The following is an 8,083-nucleotide window of genomic DNA, read 5'->3' on the forward strand; positions in this document are numbered from 1 at the left end:
AGAGCCACCTAGGTTTTCTATGCAGAATCTTATGTTTTGTTTTGGACATTTAATTCCTTAATCCACAGGAAATGATTTCCAGCTCCACTGACGGAGCAATTTCTCCTTTCCCCACTGACCTACTGTGCCGTCTGTTCAGTACCAGCATTCCAGCAGCACATGAATCAGCTTCTGGGTTCTCTATCCAACTCCAGTGCCCATTTTGTCAACCTATGCAACAACCTCCTGTCACTTCAATTGCCACAACTTCATAGTGATCCCAACATGTGGCAGGGACATCCCTCCTCACTTCAGAAATGTCCTGACTATTCCTGGTCCTTCACTCTTCTATATACATTTTTAGAATGACCTTATTAAGTTCCGTGAAATACCCTGTTGGGAGTTTAATCAAATGTGTTGAATCTCTGCATCCATTTGGGGGAGAACTGTCTTCTTTATAACATGTGCCCCAACCATGAATATGGTATGCCTCTCCATTTATTTATGTCTTTTAGAAATATATTCTATACTCCCTTCAGCAGCACATATACTGAAATTGGAATGATACAGAGAAGATCAGCGTGGCCCCTGCACAAGGATGATGTGCAAATGCATGAAGCGTTTCATATCTTTGAGTCATTGTTTAGGCAGCATCAACTTCTGTTTATGGTGATGGAAAATCTGGCAATGGATATTGGTGATGGTTGCACAACACGATTAATGTAATTGAAGTCATTAAATTGTACGTGTGTAAAATGTTAAATTGGTGCATTATGTATATTTTTACAGTAAAAAAGTATACAAAAATGTATCTTAATGAAGTTTTTTATTTTCCCTATAAGACCTTATGCATCTTCTGTTACGTTTATTCTTAAATACTTGACAGTCTATTGTAAATGTGTTTTCTCTTTTGGGGGGTGATGGGTGTTTGCTGTTGGTATACAGCAATCCAACTAACATTGGGATATTTACATCTAGTGACTTCTTCACTAAACTCTCATATTATTAATAATAATGTATATGTAGATTCTTTTGGGTTTTTAACATAAACAATCATAAAAAAAAATCATCAGCAAATAATGATAGGCTTTCTTTCTCTCTTTTCAATCCTCGTATGGTGTCGTACCAAACACCAGACTCATTTGTAGGTTCTAGGGTAGAAGTTACAGGGTGGCAGGTTTCAAATTCATATTAGACAGACCTTTCTAGCAATTAAAGCAGCACAAAGCAGACGGGACTATGTCTTGATTATCCAATGCTGCTATAACAGAAATACCACAAGTGGATGGCTTTAATGAACAGAAATCTATTTTCTCATAGTTTAGGAGGCTAGAAGTCCAGATTCAGGGTGCCAGCTCCAGGGGAAGCCTTTCTCTCTCTGTTGGCTCTGGAGGAAGGTCACTGTCATCATCTTCCCCAGTTGAGGAGCTTCTCAGTTCAAGAACCCCCGGTCCAAAGATGCACTCTGCTCCCTTTGCTTCTTTCTTGGTGTATGAGGTCCCCATGTCTCTCTCTTCCCTTCTCTCTTTTATATCTCAAAAGAGACTGGCTTAAGACAGAACCTAATCTTATAGATTGAGTCTTGCCTCTAATCCCAGCTCATTAATATCATAGAGATAGGATTTACAACACATAAAAAAATTACATCAGATGACAAAATGGTGGACAGTCACACAATACTGGGAATAGTGGCCTGGCCAAATTGACACACATTTTGGGGGGACACAATTCAATCGTTAACAGACTGCCTCCCTAAGTTGTGCTTTCTTCATGAAAGAGACGCAAAAAAGGTCAGAACGAGACATTTCTTGGTAGAGGGAAGAAGACTGGTGCACAAGGTGAAGGCAGGTCTAGATGATGCTCAAGTGCCTTCCAATGTTAATATTTTGAGATCCCAATTTACTTCCTGTCCCTGAGGACCTTGACCGGGCGGTGATGGTTCTCAGAGCCTAATACACAGAACCTAGAAGCATCTAGGGCAGCCTACCTTACAGTCTAGCTGATAAGTTCCTGCCTGCCCAAAGAACAGCATGCTGTTCCTGCTCCAGAACCTTCAACTTGGAGGCCCACCTGGGGCACATTCTCCCTGGAGCATGTGGCATTCACCCCCTTCTCCTGTCTTTCACCCTCAGCATGGAGACCAGGCTCTCAGTGTGTCCCCCACCAACCTACCCCTGCCCAGCAACCACTCCCCAGACTGGCACTTCATCAGAACTGCACAGAACCACATTCTGCAAATTCTGAGTCCAAAGGGTCTTGGGCAGAGCCCTGTACTCTGTATTTCTAAAGGCAGTGCTCACGGTGGTTCTGACCATCAGCGCCCAGCTCCTGCTAGGGGTCATCCCGTGAGCTAACCACACCAGTGAGCACTATGGGACATGCTGGCTGGGGTCCTAGTGGACCATGTATCCACTGTTCACTTGGAGATGAATTTACAGTTCATGACCTTCAAGGTGAAGGTGGATGGGGCAAGGCCACTATTCCATGTTAGAAGTGGGAAGGCTGAGGCTGGGAGGCTCCACCTAGATATAAGGGGAAATGTGTCCTCCATTTATTTAGGAATTTTGGAGCATGTCTTCCTCCCCACTGCCGCCCAAGTCCAAGAGTACATTCCCTCCACTCCTTTTCGCCTCAGGTGGGGACAGACATCTTTCTCACCCCCTTTGCCTGCCTCCTGCCCCTGCCCAGCCACCCTGGGTAGCGTTCACATTCCAAGTAGCTTATTTGTAAGGGAGGCCTGAATACAAGACTCTTTAAGGACTACTTGTGTTTTTCTTCCAGAGTTCCTGAGTGGCACAAATGGTTGAGTTCGGCTGCTTACTGAAAGGTTGGAGTTTTGAGTCCACCCAGAGGAACCTTGGAAGAAAGGCCTGGTGATCTGCTTCTGAAAAATCAGCCATTGAAAACCCTATAGAGCACAGTTCTACTCTGCCACACATGGTGTCACCATGAATTGGAATCGACTCGATGGCAGCTGATTCGGGTTTTGTTTCTGCTTACAGCACTCACTTCATGGCAAGCACAACAGAAGAACTAACAGGTGTTGCCAGTCCTGACTGCACGTCCCATCACTGGAGTCAGGAGGCTTAGGAAGGGCCAGTACTTCCAGCTACCAGCCATGAGAAGACGTGCCCACATGCTGGAAAAGCAAGAAAGGAAACCCAGAGGAGCTCCGTCCACGCCAGCAGAGCTTGACCTTCTAGACTTCTTGGCCTTCTAGACCTTCTAGACTTCTTGGCCAAGGCTGTGGTTCACAAGGCTTCGTTTTTCTGTATGTTCTGTAGCTCACAGCGTGTGGCTTAGGGCTGGCTGCCTGGCCTGGTTCCTTTTGTCCTTTTACCATAAATAAAATTAAGACAAGATAAAGGCATATTTTATGGAGTCTTTGCATGGACTTGCCAGTGGCCTGGTGAAAATAGCCTGCTGCTGGAAATAGCTGACTTCCACTCAACCTCAAGGCAGAGAGGGAAAATCAGCTTCAGACTTTGAAAACTTCTTCTAGGGCCACCACAGGAAACCCTGGTGGCGTAGTGGTAAAGTACTATGGCTGCTAACCAAAGGGTCGGCAGTTCGAAACCGCCAGGTGCTTCTTGGAAACTCTATGGGGCAGTTCTGCTCCGTCCTATAGGGTCGCCATGAGTCGGAATCGACTCGAGAGCACTGGGTTGGGTTTTAGGGCCACCACCACGTTGCAGACAGAGCCTGAGTTAGTGACTGAAGAGTTATAGCTGGAAGGTTATGCCAGGTTTGGGCGGCCTGCAGACTAGAAAGGGGCTGGCTCCACAAGGCCAGTGACATGTCGTTCCCTACCCAGGCACATGCTCCTCCCTTCCCTTCTCCATCCTTCTTGCAGAAGCCCCAGAGGGAGTCTGAAGTAAAGAGAAGGGAAGGGCTGGGCAGGAAAACAGGAAAGGGGGAAGCAGATGGGAGAGCTGGGTGAGGGCTCTGAGGCCAGAGGGTCCAGTGGAGTGGGGAGGGGAGGAAGGAAAAGAGAGGGTGGAGAGGGGCTGGGTGAGGGCTCCAAGGCCAAAGGGGCTGGTGGAGTGGGGAGGGGAGGAAGGAAAAGAGAGAGTGGGGACAGGCTGGGGAAGCAGAGTGGAGCCACAGAGCCATGCAGCCACGGGTGGGCAAGAGCATCTGTTGTGGGTTGAATTGAGTCCCCCAAATATGTTTTGGAGTCCTGGCACCTGTACTTGTCCACATGATCCTGTTTGTAAATAGAGTTTTCTTTGTTATAGGAAAGAGACCACAACAGAGTAGGGTGGGTTCTAAGCCTAATCTGTTCTGAGTTATAAGAAGAGCAGAATAGACACACACACACACACAGACACACACACACACAGACACACACACATGCACACACAACACACACACACGGGGGAAGAGGAGGCAGATGATGGAGGCAGATGCATCTACAAGTCCAGGAATGCCAAGGATTGCTGATGGCTGGCGCAGCGGTTAAAGTGATTAGCTGCTAACTGAAAGGTTGGCAGCTCGAACCCACCAGCCACTCCTCGGGAGAAAGATGCGGCAGTCTGCTTCTGTAAGATTAAAACTCACTGCCATCAAGTCAACCCTGACTCGTGGTGGCCTTATAGGATTTCCAAGGCCGTAAATCTAATGGAAGCAGACTGCCACATCTTTCTCTCGTGGAGCAGCTGGTGGGTTCAAACCGCTGAACTCTGAGTTAGCAGCCAACCGCTTTAACCACTGTGCCACTAGACCTCAGGAAACCCTATGGGGTAGTTTTACTTGGAAACCCTGATGGCTTAGTGGTTAAGAGCTGCAGCTGCTAACCAAAAGGTCAGCAGTTCGAATCCACCAGATGCTCCTTGGAAACTCTGTGGGATAGTTCTACTCTGTCCTGTAGGGTTGTTATGAGTCGGAACTGACTCGACGGCAATGGGTACTAGAAGCTGAAACAGACAAAGCAGGACCTGCCATAAGAGTCATGCCCTGAAACTGGACTTGTAGCCTCCTGAACTGTGAGACAATAAATTTCTATTCTTTAAAGACCCCACTTTGTGGTATTTTTGTTGTGGCAGCACTAGGAGACAAAGATAGCATCTAAGCCACCCACCCACCCATCCCAGGCTCAGTCCCATCACTAATGCCCCCCCCCACAACACCAGTTCACTGGATTTGACACTCCCACCCCATCCCTGACTCATTTTCTAACCCCGAAGCCCTTAGCACCCTCAAGCTGCCTTCCATGAGTTTAGGGGCCAGGACCCCTCAGATGTTCCCATAGAAGCCCCCAATGGCAGAGGAGGGGGATCTGGTTCTGGGGGCCCATCTTCAATCACACACTGTCCTAGAGAGCTCATATTTTATCTTAAAAATTCACTCCCATTTTGCAATTCCTGTCTTAGGAGTTTTGTGTACTTTTTAAATTGTGACCTGCATCATACATTCAGAAGTGTGTTCACACACACAAGTGTAGTTTAAAGGATAGTAACACAGCAATGGCCCCAAGCATACCGCTGTCTTAGTGTGGCTGCCCCAGAAGCCGAGTCTGAGACACTGCTTCAAGTTGAGGGGCAATCCCAGGAGAAAGGCCGGGAAGCAGAGGAGTGCTGGAGGATGTGGCGTCAAGCCAGCTGCCACCCCGGACCTCAGTTCAGTTGGAGACCCCTGGGGGCTATTGTAGACCATGCGGCTCACAATCACCCACCTGATGGCAAGGGTGCTGTGGTATCTGAGCAGGTCAAGGCACTCTGGCCCACTGTGTATCAGAGGAAGCCCTCTGGGAGCGCGCTGAGTGGTCAGACCCTGTGGTGTGGGTGGGGCCCCAAGGGCATCTGCTGCACCTCCCACCTTGAGAAGAACATCCCCACCCTCTGTGAGCTTCCCCTGTTACTTTTCTTGTAGTTTTACCCCACGTGCGTGGAGGCTTACAATTATATGTTTTTGCTTCTTTCACTGTATGAAAAAGGAATCATGCCATATGTATCCTTCTACTACTTTCTCCCGTCAATATTCTGTTTCTGGGGCTCATTCATGTTGGTGCATGTTTCCTGTATTACTCAAAATACAGTCAGGAAAACAGTCCACGCTAAGTAGCTCAACAGAGGGAATGTAAAGTGGGGAGCTAGACGCAGCGGTGGGAAAGTGCTGGCACAGCCAGCAGGGGTGGTGAGGCAACCAGAGATGACCAACACTGGGGACCACTACTAACCCCAACTCCCTACGTGGGCTGGAGGGACCAAAGGAGGAACCTGGGGCCAGAGCCACCTGCCAGGGGTTGGGGCCCTGGAGGTGAGGCACCAGTGACTGACAAGCCCCTGAAGCAGAGGGAGAAGTGCCCCAGCTTCTCCCTTTCTCCCTCCTTCCAGTCTCCTGCAGGTACCCCACTGGCTGAAACTGGCAGAAAGCCAATTGGCAAGGGAGCCTGGGAAGTGTAGTTTGTAGGTACAGAGCAGAGGAGCTAAGGGGAGATTGGGGATGGGTCTGAGCACAGGCAGGCACGTGTCCGGAGTTCTTCCATCTTCACATTTGAGATGTATCCCATCTAGAAAGACATTGGGTTACTTCCAGGTTTTTGCTGTTACAAAGAATGCCTTTTACAATCCTTGTGCAAGTGACCCAGTACATACTCACAAACAACTGAAACCAAAAATTATGAAGCAACACTGACCTTGTACTGTGGGATCCTTGCTGATACATTCTACTTTCATTATTGTTATTACTATTATTAGTGCTCGTCTCCTACCACATTGATTTTGTCACTCATTAATGAGTCACCACCTGCAGTGGTGATACACGGAGAAAAGATTGAAGTTGTCAAGGATTTCATTTTACTTGGATCCACAATCAACACCCATGAAGCAGCAGTCAAGAAATCAAAAGAGGCACTGTATTGGGTAAATTTGCTGTGGAAGGCCTCTTTAAAGTGTTAAAAAGCAAGGATGTCACTTTAAAGACCAAGGTGCGCTCCATGCCCATTGCAGCATTGTTTACAATAGAAAAAGATGGAAACAACCTAAATGCCCATTAGCAGATGAATGGATAAACAAACTGCGGTACATACACACCATGGAGTACTATGCAACGATAAAGAACAATGATGGATCTGTGAAGCATCTCATAACGTGGATGAATCTGGACAGCGTTAGGCTGAGTGAAAAAAGTCAATCGCAAAAGGACAAATATTATATGAGACCACTACTGTAAATCCTCATGAAAAGGTTTACATACAGAAAGAAACAATCTTTGATAGCTATGAGGGAGGGGAGGGGTGGGGAAGGAAAAATAATTAATAGACAATAGATAAGTGGAAACTTTGGTGAAGGGTAAGACAGTACACAATGCTGGGGAAGCCAGCACAACCTGTACAAGGCGAGGTCATGGTAGCTCCATAGACACATCCAAACTCCCTGAGGGACCGGATTGCTGGGGTGAGGGCTGTGGGAACCATGATCTCGGGGAACATCTAGCTCTACTGGCATAACAGAGTTTATAAAGAAAATGTTCTACATTCTACTTTGGTGAGTAGCATCTGGGGTCTTAAAAGCCTGTTGGCAGCCATCTAGGATACTCCACTGGTCTCACCCCTTCAGGAGCAAGAAAGAATGAAGACAACTAAAGACACAAGGGGAAGATTAGTCCAAAGGACTAACGGACCATATCCATCACAGCCTCCACCAGACTGAGTCCAGTGCAATGAGATGGTGCCCGGCTACCACCACTGACTGCTCTGACAGCGGTCACAATAGAGGGTCCTGGACAGAGCTGAAGAAAAATGTAGAACAAAACTCTAATTCAAAAAGAAAGACCAGACTTGCTGGTCTGACAGAGACTGGAGAAACCCTGACAGTATGGCCCCCAGACACCATTTCAGCTCAGTAATGAGGTCACTCCTGAGGCTCACCCTTCAGCCAAAGATTGAATAGGCTCATGGAACAAAACAAGACTAAATGGGCGCACCAGCCCTGGGACAGCGACTGGAAGGCAGGAAGGAACAGGAAAGCTGGTAATAGGGACCCCAGGGTTGAGAATGGAGAGTGTTGACATGTGATGGGGTTGTTAACCAATGTCATACAACAACGTGTGTACTAACTGTTTGATGAGAAACTAGTTTGTTCCATAAACCTTCATCTAAAGT

At 47.4% G+C, this 8,083-nt stretch overlaps 1 non-coding gene across 1 annotated transcript; it reads left to right on the top strand.

Moving 5' to 3' along the window:
• The first annotated feature begins 505 nt into the window (after window positions 1-505).
• Window positions 506-612, top strand: LOC111748543 (U6 spliceosomal RNA). Its single transcript, XR_002784231.1, has one exon. It is a non-coding gene; the product is annotated as a U6 spliceosomal RNA (small nuclear RNA).
• The last annotated feature ends 7,471 nt before the right edge of the window (window positions 613-8,083 follow it).

Source organism: Loxodonta africana, chromosome 2 (assembly GCF_030014295.1).
Source record: "Loxodonta africana isolate mLoxAfr1 chromosome 2, mLoxAfr1.hap2, whole genome shotgun sequence".
Taxonomy (NCBI): Eukaryota; Metazoa; Chordata; class Mammalia; order Proboscidea; family Elephantidae; genus Loxodonta; species Loxodonta africana.